Source organism: Corvus hawaiiensis, chromosome 5, assembly GCF_020740725.1.
Source record: "Corvus hawaiiensis isolate bCorHaw1 chromosome 5, bCorHaw1.pri.cur, whole genome shotgun sequence".
Taxonomy (NCBI): domain Eukaryota; kingdom Metazoa; phylum Chordata; class Aves; order Passeriformes; family Corvidae; genus Corvus; species Corvus hawaiiensis.
The window spans coordinates 57,433,179-57,454,559 of record NC_063217.1 but is presented as its reverse complement, the minus strand read 5'-3'; the positions used below and the strand labels follow the sequence as shown (position 1 = coordinate 57,454,559).

The 21,381-nt window shown below is 45.6% G+C and overlaps 1 protein-coding gene across 25 annotated transcripts in view; it reads left to right on the top strand.

Moving 5' to 3' along the window:
* The first annotated feature begins 11,126 nt into the window (after positions 1-11,126).
* The window catches only part of ADGRL3 (adhesion G protein-coupled receptor L3), a 489,712-nt gene continuing 479,457 nt past the window's right edge, over positions 11,127-21,381 (top strand). For 10 of the 25 annotated variants that reach the window (XM_048303575.1, XM_048303573.1, XM_048303579.1 and 7 more), the window contains exon 1: positions 11,128-11,959. The gene's annotated coding sequence lies outside the window, so the exon portion shown is untranslated. Of the gene's footprint in view, positions 11,960-21,381 lie in introns of all 25 variants that reach the window. The other 15 variants (XM_048303586.1, XM_048303584.1, XM_048303585.1 and 12 more) reach the window with 2 other exon arrangements.

Here is a 21,381-nt window from a genome sequence, read left to right as displayed (position 1 = left end):
AGCAGTTTGTTTGGAAAATCAGACTTAAAATTCTATTAATGTTAATGGTATTTAGGGGCTAAGCTGTGTCCTGTGAAAGAGCCTGGTGATCCAGGACACATCAATTTGCCAGTCAATTTACAGGGGCCTGGCACTGGATACAAATTTCCAAAATATATTGAGGGTCACATCTGAAAAGCAATTCCAGTGCTTGAACCTTTTTCCCTACCTACTGCTCTAAGCATCTCTTCAGCATAATGATATTCATATTTTCCAAATCACTATGCTGCTCTCATCTTGGCTCACCGAGAAGCTGTTGTGTATACTAATTGGTGTGGTATGTCCTATACATTAGGGTGTCTGGCTTAATTTGGAAATCTTCTTAAAATGCATACTTGATTTATTGATTGTACAGCTTAGACGATGAAATGAGATGGGGTGAATTTTAGAGTTATGAATAATAAACTCCTGCTCAGCCAAAGCTACCAAGTGGTGAGTTCAAGCTTAAAGAGATGCCACCACTACACATTTTACACGTGCTAATATCAGGCTGCCTACAGTCCTCGCCACATTTCTGTTATTTTTCTTTATAGCCATGCAAAAGTAGGGATTAGTGTGTAAGGGATTTAGGAGCACAATTCCCACTGGCCTCTGCTGAGATTATGCACCTGAAAACCTCTTTTGAAATCTGCTCCAGATATTGATTGCTGTCAGATTTCCGTTTGGCTGAATAGGTGAGGTCCCTGACCCCCTTTTCTTGTGTGCTGGTGGATAACGTTTTATAGTCCATCCTGTTATCCTTCATGAAAGACATTAGGTACATCTTGCTTGCTCTTTCCCTTTCAGAATTTGTCTCAGCAAGTCCCTTTTCTTCTACAGCCCTAATGAGCACAAAATTAATTGGGTACATATGTAGCGATGTTTAGGAACATTCAAGACTACCTGGAACTGTCACCCTTTTTGCACTGTTATGGTATCAGTACCTTGGTAATGGTACTCAGCATTTCACACAGCCCTCAGGTGTGAGTCCACTGGCCCTTTCTGCATTTCAATCATCTCTTCCGAGTTGTTGGGTGCCTCTGCTGGTACATTTTGGTGTTTTGTTTGCTTTCTCTTCAGCTGCCAGGCACTGTGCTAACTATCTGAAGATCAGATCGCCCATTTGTCTTGGATCATTTTCCTGTGACTCAATCAGAGGAAGCATTAAAAGATTTATGAAATGAATGTGTGTAACAAGGACGTGCCAATCAACTGTACAGTAGGGGGTAAAAAAAGCCATTATTTCAGTGACTGCTGATATGAGTTAAAAGAAAACTGAACTTAAAAAAAAAATCATTCCACTGACTTCTGAAATGGAGTCCAGGAGGCAATAAGGTCATGTAGAAGACCAAAAAGATCAATTGCATGTCTCTCCACAACCACCCATTTCTTAAAGCCCTGATTTTCGGTATAATCCCTTTGTCTATGTTTTGACCCAATCTTATTTCATTTATGTTTTTTATTCATTAAATTGTAGGCATGAGGCATCCGCTCAAGACTTAACCTTATGCATGTTTCACTGAAGGGATTTTCTGTTCTATTTGATACAAACCACTCTACCCGGTTTTATTATTTGAAATCATCAAAATCTGTCTTGGTATTATTGATTTCTTTCTTTTTGGAACCTGATTTACCCCTAGAAATAGCATTTAGTCTTAAAAATAATTAGGATCACTTTACCACTGCAGCATAACCTGAAGTAAGAAAGTTAATTTCCTATTCAGTTTAGAATTTTTCCATTAATACCATGAATGCTAAATTTATACCACGGGAGTCAAAGTCCTCAGAGAGTACCTTTAAACCACCAATTTCTTAGCTGTGATCATTTCCTACTTTTGTTTCCCAAATGGCTTTAAATCCTCCCACAGTGTTGCAACAAGAGTGGTATTTTCCCTTGGTTTTTTGTCTCTAAGCCTGCTTGCCAGGAGATAGGTAAGTGTTTACAGATGATACGAGCATTACAGGATAGATGGTTAAGAGTACTGCAAAATTGCCATGCCCAGCAGTCCCCAGGGCTGATTCAACATTTCTCCCAGTAGCTCAAATTTCTCTCAAGCCCAACAAGCAATGTGAACTGGAACCTTACCTTCTAGACATCAGTATAATTCATCCTTCATGGTAACGCTGTGAGGGGTGCTAGTGGTGGATTTGCCACTCTTCCTCACGGGACATGTTGGTTTCTTGCAGTGTGTAAAGGCTTCATGATCCTGACTGGTGGAGTTATGCTAAGATGCAGCATGCAACATATGTCTTCAAGGGCCCTATAGATTAAGGTCAGCCCATTGGTTTCCTCAGGAGTATGGGCACCGAGAATGTGTGTGTTGTTGGGTTGTTTGTTACAAAGAACATCTGACTTTCCTGAATACTACAAGACTATATCAACAAGCAGCCCAGAAATTACTGTTGACCTTTTTGGTCCTAAATATCATTCTGCTCCTTATCCTTTTGAACCAAGCCATTGGTTTTGCTGTTTATTGGGTTTTTTCCTGGTTTCCCTGAACTTTTCTGACTTCTACAAGCAGCTGCAACCAACAAACCCCTTTGCTTCCAAATGTGCTGTCATTCCAGGGAAATCTCTCTGATGGCACAGTTTATTTACTCTGCTATTTCTGCTTCCTGTTGTTTCAGCAATAACTGTGTGGAAAAGCATTTAATTGCTCTTCCCATTTAGCCTGGCTGGAGCATGCTCAGCACACCCATCTGCTTTAACATGACTTCTACATCAAAGTCCCACCCCCGCTCTACAACAGCCAGTTACATCTTACAGCCTAATTTATCCGCACACAAAAAGAGCTTTTATTTGAAAATAGAATCAGAGCTAGCTCTGAGAATTCACGGGTTCAAATTAATGAGAAAAAAAAAGTAACACAAGTTCTTTAAAGTGAAATTCTAGTGACAATTTTTATTTTCTCCCACATTACATATGTACTAGAACAACAGAGACAGGTCATGCTTTCCAAACAGTTGAAATAACTTGGAATCATAGAGGAAGTCTGTACTGTTAGGTTTCAATTAAGCTAAATTATTAATGATTTTTGTGTCTAATTGCCTTATTACCTCGACTACAGACACATTCATGTCAACAGTTCAGATAGCTTTTATGCATGGCCATTTTGCAATTCATGTCTAAGCCACCAGTCAACCAGTCATCACCAGTCTTCCACAGTGGGCCTGCACAGCCTTCCCAGCTGGACTAAATACTACACTTTTCAGGGCAACACCCTATCTTGAGCACCTATCCAAGTCCTTCCATGTCCCTACTGCCTACGCTTCAGGAAGCACTGAAACAGCACTGACGCCCACCAAAAGAGCAGGAATACCAAAAGAAAATCAGGCATATTTCTGTTCATCGTGGTTTACCTCAGCCATCAACAAAGCCCCATGCAACAGCTCACTCACTCCCCCACCAGCAAGATTGGTGAGAGAGTTGGAACAGCAAAAGCTAGAAAACCCGTGGGCTGAGATAAAGACAGTTTAATAGGGAAAGCAAAAGCGGCTCACTCAGGCAAAGCAAAACAAGGAATTAATTCAGAGCTTCCCATGGGCAGGAAGATGTTCAGTCATCTCCAAGAGAGCAGGGCCCCAGCACACCTAATGGTGACTTGGGAAGAAAAACACCATTCCTCCAAACACCCCTTGTTGGGGTCCCTCCCCTGCCGTGTAGCCCTGGGAGAGGGGCCCTGAGGGGACAGACACGGGGTTTCCCTGTCCCTGCTCAGCCTCGTTCCCATTGGTTGGTTTGTGTTCCCTGCGCGGGCAGAAGGACCCTTGGTCCCGTGACTGGAACAGTTCCTGGGCAGAGCCCCGGCCATGCGGCTGGAGAAATAAACATCTCTGAAACATCTAGCAAGAATCTGTCTGTCCGCATATATTTCCTTTCCACGGGACTCCTGGTTTGATATATGCGTGTTGCAGTATCCCCACTGCAACAAATGGTGGCTAATGCGGGCAGAATGATCCCCGATCCCTAAGCGACTGATTTGTGTGAGTAAACCCTGGAAACTTTGGATTCCTCTTCTTGGTTTTGCTTTGCTATTCCATATCTAAACCATGGAGGAACCGTGGGAAGACTCTTGGCTCTCAGAGCCGCATATGGACATTTATCTTAAAATGATTCTTGAACAACGATTTGTAAAGTTTAGCTTGATTCAAGCTCAAAAAGAACTGAAACACTTCCTGGCATGGTTGTTTAAGAACTTTTTCTATGTTTCTTGGGATTTAATTCTTACGAAGGGCTTTTGGAAAACCGTTTGGACACAGTTAATATTGGAGTCAAAATATATGCCGATGGAAGAATATTTTCGTGAATATTATTTAGTTACCGAGACTGTTGAGCAATGTCAGCTGTGTCCTGGCGAAGGGAAGCCTGGCGCAGGGACCGTGCGGCCCAGGCCACGTGCACCGAGCGCTCTGCGAGCAGCAGCGAGGCAGTTCCCGCGCGCGGGCGGAGCCACGCGAGCCGCAGTGTCGGTGGCGGAGCGAGGCGCGGTGGGAGCGGCGGGACCCGGCGGTGCCCGCCCGGCCCCATGCAGCGTGTGGTGGAGCGAGCCCCGTGAACGCCCGACCGAGAGGGGCGGCGCGCGGGCAGCGGCTGGCGGCGGTGGCGGTGGAGCGGAGCCGCGCCCAGCCGAAACACGCGCTGGAGCAGGGCACGGGGGGGTCGTCGCTCGGGGGCCCGGCCGAGACGTGGGTGCAGCGCCCGGCAGCAGCAGCGAAGCTGCGACCAGAGGAGGCGACGCACGGAGAACTGAGCGGCGCGGCCCGGCCCGGCCCGGCCCGCGCGGCCCCGAACGCGACCCCGGGAAGAGCGCGCAGGCACCAGCAGCCCTGAGAATTCCAACACGGGAGCGACCGAAAGAGAGAGCAAAGACGCAGCGAGACAGGAAACAGCAGCCACTCGGAAAAAGGAAAAAATCATAGTAGCTAAGATCTTAGGGATAGTAAAATGGTATAATGTTAAGCAAAATTATGGTTTTATAACAAGGTGTGACAACCAGCAAGACATATTCGTGCATAGAACTGCTATTAAAAAGAATAACCCTGAAAAATGCATCCCAAGCTTGGGAGATGGAGAGGTAGTGGAATTCAAAATTATACGAGGTAGAAAAGGGTTACAAGCATCGCAGGTCACTGGGCCTGATGGTGTTCCTGTAAAAGGCAGTATATATGCAAAAAATTGTAGTCATGTTAGACAATATCTCCATTGTAAGCCCCCCCCTACAGTCTCCCTTTCCTAATCCCACCTTTCCCTTTTACCCTATGTCCTATTACCCCCAGTGTATTCCCAATCCGTTTTTTCATCCGTGGTTTCCCTCACAAAACCATGCTTTTGCCAATTGTTTCCCCAAAAATCCCTTTCCAATGCCGAGTGGGGGATGAAAAGGGGGAGGGAAGAAGTTAAACCCTCTCCTGCCTCAGTTTCCCACAAAGCATGCTCAGAGAGTTCTGTCTCCCTTCTGTCAGCCCTAAGATGTTCCACAGAATCTGTTTGGACATTTAAAGACTCAGGAGGGTGGCTTGTTTTGTTTTGAAACTGTTCTTGTTATGTTTATCCAGTTGTTTTCATTCTCCTTTTATTAAAATAAAACGGGTGAGGTGTTGGGGTCCCTCCCCTGCCGTGTAGCCCTGGGAGAGGGGCCCTGAGGGCACAGACACGGGGCTTCCCTGCCCCTGCTCAGCCTCGTTCCCATGGGTTGGTTTGTGTTCCCTGCGCGGGCAGAAGGACCCTTGGTCCCGTGACTGGAACAGTTCCTGGGCAGAGCTCCGGCCATGCGGCTGGAGAAATAAACATCTCTGAAACATCTAGCAAGAATCTGTCTGTCCATATATATTTCCTTTCCACGGGACTCCTGGTTTGGTATATGCGTGTTGCAGGATCCCCACTGCAACAACCCCTCCTTCCTCCTTGTTCTCCCCACTTTATATACTGAGCATGATGCCACATGGTGTGGAATAGCCCTTTGGTCAGTTCGGGTCACCTGGCCTGGCTGTGTCTCCTCCCAATCTCCTGTGTGTCCATCCCCAGCCTCCCTGCCAGCGTGGCAGTCCACACAAGAGGAGAGGCCTTGGCTCTGAACAAGCCCTGCTCAGCAATAACAAAACCATCTTTAGATGATCATCACTGTGTTCAGCACAAATCCAAAACACAGACCAATAACAGCCTCTGTGCACAAAATTAACTCTACCCTAGCTGAAAGCAGCACACTGTCATTGAGACACTGACAACCTATCTTCTGCTGCAGCAGGCATTGGGCATGAACAGGGTGCAAGGAAACATGTTAGCTAAAGGTTAGGGACCAGACATCCCATGGCGCTTTCTCTCCTTTTCTCTCCTGTTGGTGCCAAGGCACTGCAAACCTTCTATGGTTGGCCAGTGTGCTATGACTTAAACCATCTCTTAAGTGGAAAGCATTTTTTCGACAGCCCATGCTTTCAAAATTAAATCATTGTTAGTTGCATTTTCTATGTAATATGGAAGGGGGGTATTTTGTTATTTTTTGAGGTTATTCTCATACCTAGAAAAATGGTATCAAAATGAAGAGGAAGGTACAAATTAAGACGAAGAGACTACAAATGTCAGATTAAGTGTGAGCTTTGTTGCTGATTTCTGCTCTTGAACTACTCCTTATTTTGGAATTTTGCTTGAGCCCAGTGCAAGCAATCCCACTGAGGTTTGTGCCTAAAAACGAGCGTGGGAATAATCAGCATGCAAAAACATGAGGTGCTTCCCTGGCAGGGAGGGATCTCACAGTGCTTTCCTAAACCAGGACTGCAGAGGAGATGATGATGAGGAAGAAGAAAACTCAGAATGTGGAGTCTGTTGAGGTCTAATTCAGTGTTACCATCTATCTGTCTGTCTGTATATCTATCTATCTATCTATCTATCTACCTATCTGTTTATCTATCTATCTATCATTAGTTGTTAAAGAAATTGGTGAGCTTGAATTGTTGGAATTTTATGATGGAAATGTGTGTTTATCAGAGATAAGCTTAGTTTTGCTGGATCTATAGCAGGAAGTCTGTGATGTTTATTTGTATAATTCCACAGCATTTGTTTTTAAAAATTCATGTAGTTTTGTAATGACAATTCTTCAGACTGGGAAAAAAAGGGTGAAAACCAAACATAATATTTGATCATGAAATAAAGAAAACATCATATGTTTTGTGTAGGCAACTGGTAACAGTCCTGAAAACAGAAATGTGTATCTGTGAATTGGCCCAGATGACGTGCATCTTTGAGAATAAGGTAATTCATTACAGAATGTAATGGCTCAGTGACAGATGTTTATGGAAGTTAATGGAAATATGAGAGAAAGAGAGAAAGCAAATAGGACACATCTTCAGAAAAAAAAAAAAGGAGAAAAGAATCAGAATCACAGTCAATTACAATTCACTAAACCTACTTTTAAACCATTGTAAAATAATGAAATTATCATTAAAGCTCCGTGTCTACCTGGGAGATAACAGAAAAATGAGCAACAAATGATGCAGACACCACAGTGCTAGGGTGGTATGTGACAAATCCTCCAGAAGTAAATTGATTGGGAACCCAAAATCCTGGGTGAACAGATTCAAATAATACAACTTGAAATGGATTTTTTTTTTTTTTCCCATGGAAGAAAGTATTCTGGAAACCTCTAAGGTTGCGATTTGGTTCTGTTGCAGGTTTCCTAGTGTAAAACGCTGCACTGAATTTCAAGGCCTAAAGGCTGTCTGCCTCTGCAAGTAAAAAATACCTGAATGCCAGAGTGATGGATATGGAAAAGAATAGGAGTAGATTATAGAGTCTTACAAAATGATAGAGCAGCACAACAAATCAATGTGCTTTGGGGTTGCTGGTGAAGGTAAGTTATATCTTCCAACTGCACAGAATAACTGCTCTTTATGTAATCACACCTGGGATATGTCATTAAATTGCAATACCTCATTACCCGTCCTTACAAAACACGGAAGAGTTTCAGGGAATTCAGATCCAAAAAAGAAAAATTATCAGACTCTTGGAAAGACCGATACACAAGGAGAGATTAAGTAGCTTAAATATATAGCTTATCTAATCAATAATTAAGCAAGGGAAGGATAATGGCTTAAAAATATGTAAGAGAAGGATAATTATTTTGCATGATGCATGGTCACAGTTCAGCACAGTGCTAAAACACATGTGCAGATCCATCAGCCCTGCAAAACACCAACGTACGTGATTTCAGTGGCGCTTGAGCACATACCTAAATTTAAGCATGCATGGAAGTACTTTGATTAATCTGGGCCATAACCACAAATAATAGTATGAAATTAAGAAATGCAAAAATGTAGGCTGAACAGCAGGAAAATCTTCCAAACGGTGAGATATATGAGACTGGGGAGTAATCACTCAAGGGAATTGGTGGAAACCTTATCCCTGGACACATTTCAAGTTTTGCTGGACAAAGTACTGGGAAAATATCCTTTGGGGAATAATCTTGCTGTTGCCTCTAGAGACAACTGCACAACCTTCTGCAACTATTCTGTGTCTAAGTTTTTCTGGGCTGACTCACAGCATTAAGCCCGATACATGATTTTAAAAAGCACCAATAGCGCAACAGGCTGGTGGCATTCTGAAGCTCTTCCTTGCCTCCCCACACAATTTATCGGGTTTTTTCCATCTTCATTATATGGAATGCTATGAGAGGGGAAAAATCCACACCACCACACTTTTAGCTTAGTGGATTTTTGTCTTTTCTTTACTCACTGACTAAACATTGATTTCATTCTCACTTCTGCATTACAACAGAGCTTAAAGACATAGAGGAAATCTAATTTCAACTTGTAGGGCTTTGTTTCATTCCTGGAGCATGTGTGGTGAATGGTGAAATCATCAGACAGGTAATTGTATATTGAAGTATCTCATATCTCATATCTCATATCTCTGAGCATCCCAGCAGAAGCAGTATTAAAGATTTGGTGGTTTTGCTAGTTTGGTTTGAGTTTTCTTGGGGGATAGGGTTGGTTGGTTGGTTGGTTTTGTGGGGTTTTTTTTTTGGTTGTTGTTTTGCTTGTTTGTTCTGGGTTTTTTTTTTTGGTTTTCCCCTCCATGCAGACGCTAGAAGAAAGGCTGTTACAAAAAGGACTTTGCCAAAGATGGACCAACAGATTCTCCAAGGGCTTTCTCCACTGAGGATAATAATTTTGGCAAGCCAAATGCAAGGTCCAAAGCACAATGGCTTTTTAATTGCTTTGAAATCTACTTTTTCTTAAGTAAATGATTGTAGAAGACTGTGCATCATTCACTTGGACATGTGGGGCTGTTCTGCAGCCATGTAGGAAAAGACAGGTGTTCTCTAACATGACTTTGCAGACATCTACTGGAAATGGAAATGGTTGAGACAGATCTGTTAAAAATTGAAGATTTCCCTTCCCTGACCACAGCCGATATTCTTCCTTTATTTTTGCAGTGTCAATGAATGGGCCCTGATTTTATTATTGGGAAAACAGCACTTATGTTTATTGGTACTAATTTTCCACTGCACATCAATGCATCCAGAATAGCAATTCTTAACCTTAAATACATATTTCTGTGCCGGTCTAACTAACAATTCAGCTAGGAACATGTGTGAGCATCTTCCTGACTCATGGTCCAAGTTAACAAATAAGATTACTCAATTCCCTTATCCCATTTAAAAAGATGGCCTTGCAAGGTCTCCATCATCAAGGATACTTAAGAGCTTGTTAAGGAAAAAGCTGAGCAGGATAATAAACTGAGTGGATCTCCCATCGGGCTGGACCAGGAGGCTCTTCATTTGGTCTCTTCCAGCTCTCTTGTCTACAGCCAAAGCTGGGGGTGCATTAGCATCTCCCCAAATAGGTCTGGTCACTGGGACAGTGTGGCATGTTGCCTGTGTCAGCACTCAGGCAGTGAGAAAACTATAACTTTCTTCCTTTTTGGCTGTTTTGTTGTTAAAAAAGTTCGATTTGTTTAGGTCCTTCCCATAAAAACGAAAAGCAAGCAAACAATTTGGTTTGTGAGAAAAGTGGTTATCATGTTCCAGCCAAGCACCATTATTTCTGGAGGTCTCATGTAAATATTTAAGATTACAAATGTTAACACAGAGGCAGGCTTCTTGTCCTCTTTCCTCGAGGTTTCTGACTCTCAGGAGACGAGGGGGTTCATGTTTCCCACTTCCTGGGGGTGCCAGGGCAAGGATGGAGTGTGTCTTGCTGGCCCCAGCTGATGCCAGGCTGCGCTGAGCCTCATCCCCGTGCTGGACAGCAGGGAGACTATCCTTGACCAGGAGGCAGGCTCTGATGGGCTGCTTGGGTGGGGACAGCAGGCTCAGAGGCCAATCGTGAGCTGGGGAATCAAGTGGGGAATGGGTCTGTACTGGAAATACAGGCTGCAATTGGCTTCCTGGGAGGGCAGCAGAGGGCAGAGCACCCAATCGAGGGTGAGAGAACCACACAGGTGATGATGGATCTGTGCCGGAAAGGCAGGCTGCAATTGGCTGTTTGGATGGGGACAGAAGTCCAAGCGGCCATTCGGGACATGGGAGATCCAGTGTGGAGTGGGTCCGTGCCCTGTATGGAGGCTGCGATTGGCTGCCAGGCACGGGAGCCACGGGCACAGTGTCCAATCGGGCGGTGCGGGATCCTTTCGGGAGGGGGCTGCGGGACAGGTGGTGGCGGCCGGGGGGCCGGGGTTGCAGAGGGTGCGGGCTAAGGGACGGCTGCGGGGCAGTGCGGGCGCGGTGCGGTGCGGTGCGGTGCCGGCCGGCTGCTAGGTGGAGCCCGCGTCCGCGCAACCCAGATCCGGGCCCTCGGCGCTCCCCCGCCCCTCGGCTCGCCGCCCGCCCGGCTCCGTGTGGCCGCCGCCGGGCAGGGCAGCAGCGCCGCGCAGCCCGCCGCCGCCTCCTCCTCGGGCTCCGCTCCCCGCTCCCGGCCTGGCCCTCCGGGAGACGCGGGTGCCGCGGGTCCGCGGAGCGCCCTGCCCGTGTGCGGTGCGTGTGCGCTGTGCCGAGCCGAGCCGTGCCGAGCCGGCGGGGCGGCCATGCGGCCCCCCCGCGCCCGCTGAGCACCGCGCGGGGCGCGCCCGCCCAGCCGCCCCCTCCGCGCCCGCGGAGCCGCCCCCTCCGCCCGCCCGCCCGCGCCGAGCCGCGCCGCGCCGGGGCTGGCGGTCTCCGCAGCGGGAGGAGGAGGAGGAGGAAGAGGAGGAAGGATCCAGGGTGTCTGCGGAGCGCGAGGGGCTGAGGACCACCCGCCTCCCTCTGCGCGGGCGCCTTTGTGTCCCCCAGCCCCGGCGGAGCGAGGGGCCGCGGGCAGGGGAGCGGATGCGAAGAGCGGCTGGTGCTGGAGGGGAGAGAGAGAAAGGGGGATGGTGGACGATTTGTCTCCTTTTTTTTTTTTTTTTTTGGTGGTCTCTTCGGCAGCGGCTGTTCTTCCCCAGCAGCAGCAGCAGCAGCGGCGGCAGCAGCGGCAGCAGCACCACAGGCAATGACTCTGCCGCATCCGAATCGCCTGGCTGGTGGTGCCGGCTCCGGAGACATCACCTTGCTCTGAAGTTGCCCACCTGGAGGAGGTAAATCGGAGCGGGGCTTTCGTCCAGAGGGGTCGGCGACAGCGGGGAAGAAGAGGGAGCGATCGCCTCCCCCATCCCCACACACCCTCATTCTCCGGGAGGAAGCTTCTGTAGCAGAAGAACACGGCAGAAAAGGAGAGACTTTACTTCTTTCTATTTTTTCCTTTTTTTTTTTTCTCTCTCTTTTTTTTTTTTTTAATTTTTCCTTGCTTGAGGGACGTTCCGTGCTTCTCATCCCCCCCTTTTGCTTCTGGCTGGGGGCTTTGGTACTGTGGCCAGGTCTGCTTCCTACTCCCACCCCTGGTTTTAATGGCTGGATTGTGGCAGCAGCTCCCTGCTGCAGGTTGTTGAGGATCTGATGGGGACTCGCATCTCAGGAGCCGGAGGTGACTAAAGGTAACTAACCAGCGGATGGATGCTCAGCAGCCCTTGCCTGGCCCTCGGTTGCACCCTTGCCCGCTTGCGTTGGGCTGAAGGGTGCCGGCCGCGCTAGGCGCACGCTTGGATTGAATTATGCTATAATAAGGATAGTTTGTCTTCAGGGGGGGCTGGATCCTCCAGGCAACGGGGGAGCATCTCTCTGGGGCTGCATGCTGGGGGGCAGTGGAGACAAGGGGTGTGCATCTTGTTTGAAAATGCCTTGTACGCTCCAGCCTTGTTTGGCTGTGGACAGCTAGGGTGGCGAAGGCAGTGAGGAGATGGAGGGGACCTGGTAGGTTTTGTTCTTGCTCTCTCTTGGGGTTGTTTTTGGTTTGGTTTTTTTTTTTTTTTTTTTTTTTTGGTTTCTTGTTTTTTGTTTTTGAAAGGCACCACGTTGGACCGCGGGGTTTGCTGGTGTTATACTGAGGAATTCCTGAGTTTCATTATGTTTCCTCAATCTTCCCCAGTCTTCATGCTCACTCCTTCGTGGATCTGTGTTGCTGTTTAATTGCTGAAGGGTGCCTCGAGAAGCAATTGCTTTCTTGGATATCAGGGGGCATGAATGGGGGGATGTTGCCGAATTGGGGTGTGCATTGGGGGCTGCCTGTGCGTGGACGTGAGAGGGTAGGGTAGAGGTCTGCATCCAGCAGCCCCGGGTTACAGGTAGACGCGAGCTTCGCCTTCCCGTGCAGCCGGAGAGCGAAACGTACGGTGGAGGTAGGGATGTGCAGAGCTCCTCACCTCCTGCCTGTGAGGCTGCGTTCGCTGGCTCCTAACAGTAGAGAACTGGCGTTTGTTTTGAGCAAGGGCCGATGTGTATGGCTGAACGACGAAAATTGCATTTTTAATGCCTTTTTCCTTTTAACCCTTTGTTTATTTGCTCCCTTAATTATTTATTTGTGTTCCCTTTGCAGTCATCTTTTGACTGCGTAACTTGGAAGTACGGTTGTAAGGCTGATGGTTCCCCCCTGCCATCGGCCAGAGAGCAGCCCTGTTGCCCAATTTAAGGAGCCTACCTCCAGCTGGTGCCCGTTAGTGCTAATGAAGATGTAGCTACACTACCCCAGAGATGTGCCCTGGGTATTCGGGGGATTGCCTTCGAGGACTGAGTTTGATCAGCAGCCTTGCATCCAGAGTTGTCCATGGAAGTAACGCTGACCTCCAATACGTGCAGTTGTTTTTTTTTGTTCCCCTCACCCTTTCCCCTATAGACAGGTGGATGTTTAATTTTGCTTGAGGGATGGTGAGGTAGGAAAAGAGGCTCTCTTTCTCTCCTTTTCCTGGTAGGCATGAGATTGTTCTCTGCGGTGGTTGAAACAACTCGTATTTTGGCCAACAGCAATGTATTGTTGTCTGCTTGTCAACTGTAGTGTTCATTATTGCTTTAGCCAAAACAACCTATGTCTATTTTATTTACTTTCCTGTTTAGATCACTTCTTAGGAGTTATTGCCATTTCCACTCTCACAGTTCTGGTTCCAGGCAGCCAGCTGCTTAGAGGGAGGCTGAGATGCAAGAAAAAGGGTGAAAATGCCATCTGTTTCTTGATACAAGGCAGCTAGGTAGTCTACTGGCTGCAGTTTCTCTCTGTATTATAGCACTGATTATTCCAGAGTGCAGGATCAAAATTTTCAAAGCTGACCAAGAAGAAATCTTCCCTGGAGTTGAAAAGAAATGAATTCCATTTTCATTGTGGAATGCTGCCTCTTAAGAGTGCAGCCAATGCTGCCTGCTTGGTATTGAGTAGTAGCATGTGCTTTGTAGAGCTCATTTATCATCATTTCCAGGGGTTTGCAATACGAACAGGCTTCTACTGTGCATTCATTAGGAAAAATTCTTCTATGGAGTTTTTCATGGGAGTAAACCAGGTGTTGCAGGTTAGAATGGGCTGCTGTCAAAAAGTCTGCAGTCGTCACTTAAGATCCATGCCAATGTTGGGTGACAAAGTTCAGGTTAGGGCTCCATGGTAAAGCTGTATTTTTTTCCTAAAGATTAAATTGTTCTGAGAGAAAAAGAATCAGTCCCCGTTGTTGTGGTTGAGGCTGCTCCTGTTCCTGCTCTTTAAGAGTACTTTAAGAGTACTTTTTCCTTATTTAGGCTTGATTTACTGTAAGGTGACTGTTGTCTTGTTACCTGCTAGCAAAAAATAAAGTGGATACAAATCTATGGTGTGTTTAATTCCAAAAGGAGTGAAGTTTTTATAAAGCTAGTCTTGATCTATGAGTTCCATATAATTTCTGTTCTTAAATATGTATTTTCCTTTTTCTTCCTGAGGTGGTTAGGAGAAGGTATGTTTAGTTTCACATTGAATCCCAGAACAAGATAAATAACAGTGTAGATTGATGACAGTGAAAACATCGAGTGCTGCTTTGTGGGGCAGTGAGATTTTATTGGTATTTATTAAGTTGAGGCTACCGAGTCCTCACGGAGATGTTTTTTTGTGACAAAAGCAAGAGCTGGTGTTTCAGTTTCTTGGTGCCCTCCTGAGATTAAGTAGTTTATGTCTCAGCCTAGAATATTTGGGTTTGTCCCTGAGCCCTGCTGGGTCCATCCCTCCACCCCCCTCATTTGTTTGCTTGGCTGTGTATCCCACAGGTTGGGATGCTGTGGGGACCACGTCGTTCCTCCCACTCGGGGGTGATATGGCTGAGGTACTCAGGTTGCCTATCCAAGCATTAATTGCAGAAAAGGCTTTTTTCCTCCTAAAACAGAAAGCAAATTACCCTGTGCCTGCTGGTGCAAACATGAAGCCGGAGCTCTTTGCTATCTGGGAGGGAAGTGCAAGCAGGTTTGTAGGTGAATATGCAGGCACACACATCCAGTCGGCTGACTGATGAGCTGGGTGTCTCAGCCCAGCATTGTAGGGCTGTTAGAAAAATAAATATTTAGAAGCAGGTAGAGCGAATTATTGGCCAGGACTGGAGAGCAATATGCATGACCTTTAGCTTTGGGCAGCACTGAGCTGGAGGGCCTAATGCTGCCGTCAGGGTTTTCACATTCAGAGCATGAGTGGATGCATCATCAACACATTTATTCATGCACACGGGGGCAGGAAGTCTTTGTAAATGGAGAAGTCCCAGGAATGGGTGATTTATTATTAATTTTAATACTAATAGTGTTGGGACTGGTGTAGATTGACTAGGAAGCTATTTAATGCATGACATGGTATAAAGGATGGGTTAAAGATTGATGAAAGAGATGGAATTCAGGGAGCAAGAATGGATCAGGGAAAAGCTAAAGCATGGAGGATGGGCACAAGGATTTCTATGCTTTAAATAAGTTCCTTTTAATTTTTTTTCTGTTGTAATTATGTTACTTGGTGGTTGTAGAAACAGCCCAGTGCTGTGATTGGAATGATTCTGATAAAAATTTTTATTCTCTAGAGACTTCTTGCACATCACAAGAGGTTTGGAAGAACAACTCAAAAAATAATTTTTTTTGGAGTGGTGATAATCTGAGAGCTAGACATCACAATATTGATGTGTTGTTGAGGAAAATACTGAAACAATCAGAACAGACCTGCAAAATAAGTTTTTTTCTGCCCCTTATAATGGGATGCTTATTGGGGTGGGATGTACTTGGTGAGCACTGCCATTCTGGAGAGGTGTTTATGGACATCCATTTCTTCCCTGCTGGTCCTTTTCGCATTCCACGGATGCCCTCCTGCTGGGATGGGAATATGGGAAATGTACCATGATGCCAAATTCTGAGTGTACATCCACACTTCAGTCTCTGCTAGGTCTTTAGGCAGTGCTTTCAGTTGCAGGATGAAGAGCTAGAAATTGTCATTTGTAGGAGTTCAGTATGCACTGGTGTATTTGTAGGAGTGTACCTGTCCCAGTAAGGTGGTGTGACATGCTGGTCTCTGACTGCCTCATCTCTTGGGGTCATGCCTGCTTGCCAAATGTTTGTCATGATCCTCACCAGCACTTAATGTCAGGCTCTTTAATCCCTACTTGGGATGCATGTGAATATGTCCTATTTCTGTAGGTGTTGAGATGCTCCAGCACTCCCTGATCTCATCCTAGTGCCTACTGGCAGTGCAAGCTCCCAGAGCAGGCTGATGAAGTAGAAGAACTTTGCTTTTAAGCATCTACTTTTAATTCTTGCCTTCTTCAATGGCAAGGAAACTACCTCCTACTCAAATCTGTGATGTGATTCTATCTAGGACGTTATCTCATTGCCTGTTTTTGGCCTCCAGGTTAGCAGTGTAATGCTTGCTTTACGTTCCTCACTAGATAATCTTTACAGTGCAGTCTGAAATTCCTGGCGGCAAGCTATGTGTTCATTTTTAAGACAACTTCTCTAAGGACACCTTGACACTACAGCTTTTACTTCAGCAGTCTTTTCAGAGAGCCTTCTGATTTTGCCTGTAAGGCAGATGTTTTTACCAGTCCTTGCACCAAGCATCTGTAACTATAGCAAGGTAGCTAGTCTTTTCAGGCAATGAAAACGTCATTTTAATAGTGTTCTGGACCACAGTTTTACTTACTAAGTGGTGCTCAGTGTGGGATTTTTTCCAGCCTGTCTGAAACCTCTGTTTTCCTCTGGCTGAGTCTTCCCGCCCCCCCCCTCCCCCCCTCCCTTTTTGAACTTTTCACCTCTACTTCTTCAGGCCCACTCCCATCTGAGGAGGTAACAACTGCATGTGTGATGGGAGTTCCCACTGTAGTCAGTTGGCTTCCCTGTGAGGGGAGGATGCTCCAAGAATCTCACATGTGGTATCTTCTGAGAAGAAGCTCTAGAATCTCAAATGTGGTGTCTTTTCAAAAACATTCCCCTGCTTCAACATCAGGTTTCTAGTAATCGTTTTGTAACATCTTTTCCAGACGTGGCATTTCGGGCTGAACAAAGCAACGAACACAGATGAAGAGTTGAAATCTGTGTACGCTTCTAAAATGTGTTCATGAAAACAGTCAAAAATTAAAATCAATACACTTTTGTTTGAGGCTTGACAGCTTTCAGTTTCAAGGGTCGAGAAATATACACCATTCTGAAGAAAGCAAGAAGAGTTTGGCAGCTGTCCCAGTTAGGCAATATGAAGTTGTAGATTTCATTTAAATGCCTAAGAGTACTGAACCTTTACAGAGCATCCGTTGGTGCTCACTCTGCCAGGATTTTTGAAAATTATTTTTTTAAAGCACGTTGGTCAACATGTGAGTAATTACACAGGAATTATTTCAGTGGCTACAAACCTAATGCTTCAGAGGCCTGTAGCACAACTCCGATTCATTGCAGTGGGTACCTGTCAGGGAACAGCTTTGAAATATTATGCACAGTGTTTTGAGTAGGTTGGATTATAGCTTTCCTACTATTAATTGTAAGAGCTTTACTGATTTGATTGCAGTTGCATTGATTTATATCAGGTAAAGTAATTGATTTTGAACTTTGGAACGGAGCTATGCGCTTCTGAAAGTTAGAGCAAAGTGTCATAAATACAAAGGACCAATATGAGTGTTTTCTTACAGCAATGCAAAGTTAAAATGAAGTGAAATGGGACTCTCTGTGCTTTTGTAGAAGTAGTGCTTAAAATTTAGCCATGAATTGCCCTACTGCAAAATCCCGCTCAAAGGTGCCAGGGTTGCACAGCACTGTTCTAAAAGAGGTCTAGTCTAAACATGGCCCCTTTGGATAAGACTCTTAGTGGTTTTTACCAATGGCAAGTAATTCATTTGTAAGAGTCATTCCATGCAGTGTATATAAGTTTTTACAGTTAAGTCCCTTCCCCACTCCCTGGGAAGCAAGAATCTACTTACAGAGGTGAGGGCACTGCATCAGTGAACACTGTTTAAAGTTCAGGGGATAGGAATGTTCTGACTAATGCAGTCCTAGAGCATCTGTTTATTATGTGCAGGCACATATATAGACACATAAATACCATGATTTGGGGAACAGACACTGTTCTGATTTTTTTTGTCAAACTCAGGGAAGTGAAAAAGAATTTTGGGTGCAGGTGCAATCTAAGAATTGTACCTATACCCAGGACATATATACCTACATCTGTATGTCTGAGTGTGTGCATACATAGGTTTTGTTTGTGAAATGATGGTGCTGATGCATAGAGTAGTATTTTTTTTTTTATTCCCTTGCTGGAAAGACTCTATTTATTTTCTGATTCTTTTTTGGTAGGTGCAGTAATGGACAATAACTTGTGCATGGGCCTGCAGTTTTAAAATTTAACTGAGTTGCTTGGTTAGTAGTCCAACACCAAAACAGAACTACAGTTTCAGATGTGTTGAGCAACCACATGTTTTATCAGAGTCAGTGCTGGTCCTTGCTTATTTGTTGTAGCAGGCTTTTTCCATTCTGAAGTTGCTGATCCCAAGCCTGCCTTAATGAGATTTTTTTTCACTGTGGTCACAGTGAGGAAGAGAAGCTTCACTGTGTTGCAGAAGTGCTATTTGCAGCGTACTTGGGGATGTCAACATTTTCCTTGAAGCAAGGAGTAAGGGGCATGTTAGCTGCAAGTATGCTGCCTAACTTTGGGCAGGCCTAGGTTAGATGGGGAATTTAGCTCAGAAGAGCCCAGCACTGGGAGCTGCTGAGCTTTTGTCTGTTTTTTTAGTGATAAAGCCGGTGTGTTGTGTTGGAGGACGCCAGGAGACGAGTGAAGCCTTAAGCAGAAGCAGTGCCCATGTTCTGTTTGGTCGGTGGGTCTCTCTTTACCAGCCCTGCAGAGGCACTGCACTGCCTCCCTCTTCAGTGTCGCAAAGCAAGCCTTGGCTTCAGCCCGTGAGAATAGGGGAGGGACCCAAGCCCAGTTTTTGATGTTCTGCATGGGTGGGTACCTTGAATACTCAAATGCATTCCAGTGACAGCTGACCCTGTAAGGAGATTTTCAATAGCTCTCTGGATTTTTTTCTCGTTTTTTTTTCTTTCCTTCCCCCCCCCCCCCCCCATTTTATTTTATTTTATTTATTTTTTTATTTTTATTTTTTTCTGTTCCAAAGACTGCTGGAGGAAAGAAAAAAGAAGCACCCTTTGTAGCTGTCTTTCTTAACACATTTCACTGATGGAGACAGTTGAGGAGAGTTTCAGGGATCATGTTAACTCCTTTTCTTTCACTCTGCCTTTGCTTGTGTGTTACTGACTGAAACATTGTGATTTCGAAATGGTGCAAATTCCCACCACTCACTTCAAAGGGCACAGGTTTTTTTTGTTTGAGTGTTTTTGTTTCAGCAAGATATATGCTGCAGGTTTTTTACCCATATGTGATATGTAATGTGAATCCTTACTTGCCACTTTTATTGCTGTGTTCTTTTGCATTTTTGGTTTGGTTTTTTGGGGTTTTTTGTCTCCTTCCTTTTTTTCCCCTGCATTTACAAAAGACTTTGGGATTCTATCCTGAATGATTTTTTTAATGTGTGGGGGTACACAATACTGGTCTGTAATCCTGTAGTAGATGGCTTATCCAGAGTATCCAGAGAACAGCCGTTCTTGTTTCCAGCACACCACAGATTTTTATACTGGACATGGTGTCTCAGCTAAAGCTCGTTGGAACTGTGTGTGTAATCTAAAATGTCATTCCTTTGGATTTTGGATATTACAATCACAGGCTGTAATAGTTTGGAAATTTGATGTATGTATCCCACTTCCTTCCGAGGGAAATTATGATGTGACTACTGCACTTGCAATTCCCACAGCACAGACTTCTTCAAGAAGATGTCATTTTGGATTATCTTTAATGGATGCAGGTGTGTGGAATGTCTGTGTGGGTTTTGTTTTTTTTTTTTAGAGGACAGTAATGTTACAATTGCTGCTTTATTTGGTACAACTCCAAAACGACACATACCTCCTTGAGTAAAATTCTTCCTGATAGGTATTTGAAATATAGCAATTGCGCTGTGTAGAGGGATAACTTGTGACCTTCTGACAAGGGATCCACGATTACAATCGTAATACACTTTATAGATCTCCTTAAGTAGGTCACCAATTTGCAATGAGCCTTTCTAAGGTCTGTGCAAGGCCTTTCGATTGCAGGAGTGGGTAGCCTTTTTCTGTACAACATTGCTGATTTTCAAAAGGGAGGCTGAAATCACAGAATCACAGGGTTGGAAGGGACCACAGTGGGTCATGTGATCCAACCTCCCTACTGATGCAGGATCATCCTGGAGCACATTGCACAGGTTTACATCCAGACTATCCTTGAATATCTCTAGTCAGGGAGACTCACAGTCTTTTTGGCCAATCTGTTCCAGTGCTTGGTGACCAAACACAGTAAAAAAAGTTCTTCCTCTTGTTCAGGTGGAACTTCCTGTGCCTCAGTTTCTTCCTGTTGCCTCTTCTCCTTTTGCTTGGCACCACTGAGAAGAGCCTGGAAACATCATCTTGACACCTCCCTTCAGATACTCATAGACATTGATGAGGTCCCTTCTCAGTCATCTCTTTAAGACTGAACAGGCCCAGCTCTCTTAGCCTGTTATTTATATTTCAGTGAGAGAAACAGAATCATGGAATCATAGAATGGTTCAAGTTGGAAGGGACCTTAAAGATCATCTCGTTCCCCCCCTTCCATGGGCAGGGATATGTTCCAACTGGACGAAGTTGCTCAATGTCCCATCCAGCCCGGCCTCAAACACTCACTGTCTGGGCATCCGCAGCTTCTCTGGGTGACCTGTGCCAGTGCCTCACCACCCTCACAGTAAAGAATTTCTTCCATAAATGCTCCAGTCCCTTAATGCTCTAGGCCCCCCATCATCTTTCTAGGCCTCCACTGGATTCACTCCAGGAGCTCCCTGTCTCTCTTGTCCTGAGGTGCCCAGAGCTGGACACAGCACTCCAGGTGAGGCCTCACCAAGGCTGAGCAGGGTGGCAGGATCTCCTCCCTCAACCTGCTGGCAATGCTTTTTCCAATACACCCCAGGATACCATCGACCACCAGGGCCCTGCTGGCTCATGGACATCCTGTTGCCCACCAGGACCTCCAGGTCCTTCTCCACAGAGCTGCTCCCCAGCGGCTCAGCACCCAGCTTGTGCTGGTGTGTGGGGTTATTCTGCCCCAGGTGTAGGACCCTGCATTTGCCTTTGCTGAATTTCAGATGATTTCTGCTGAAGGGCTGCACGTCTCTGGAGATTCAGCCACTCCTGCCAGCCTTGTGTCATCAGTGAACTTGCTGAGGAGGTATCTGCCCCTTTGTCTAAGTAACTGATTAACTGGACCCAGTATTGAGCCATGGGGGACAGCACCACTGACAGGCCTCCAAATGAACCCTGTGCAGTGATTATGGCCCTCTGGGACTTGTAGTGCAGTCATTTCTCAATTCACCTCAGTGTCCCCTCATCCATTCCACACTTTCTGAGCTTGCCTGTGAGGATGTTGTGAGAGATAGTGTGTAAAGCCTTGCTGAAGTCGAGGTAAACAATATCCACTGCAACAAGGGAATGATACCTGTGTAAGTAT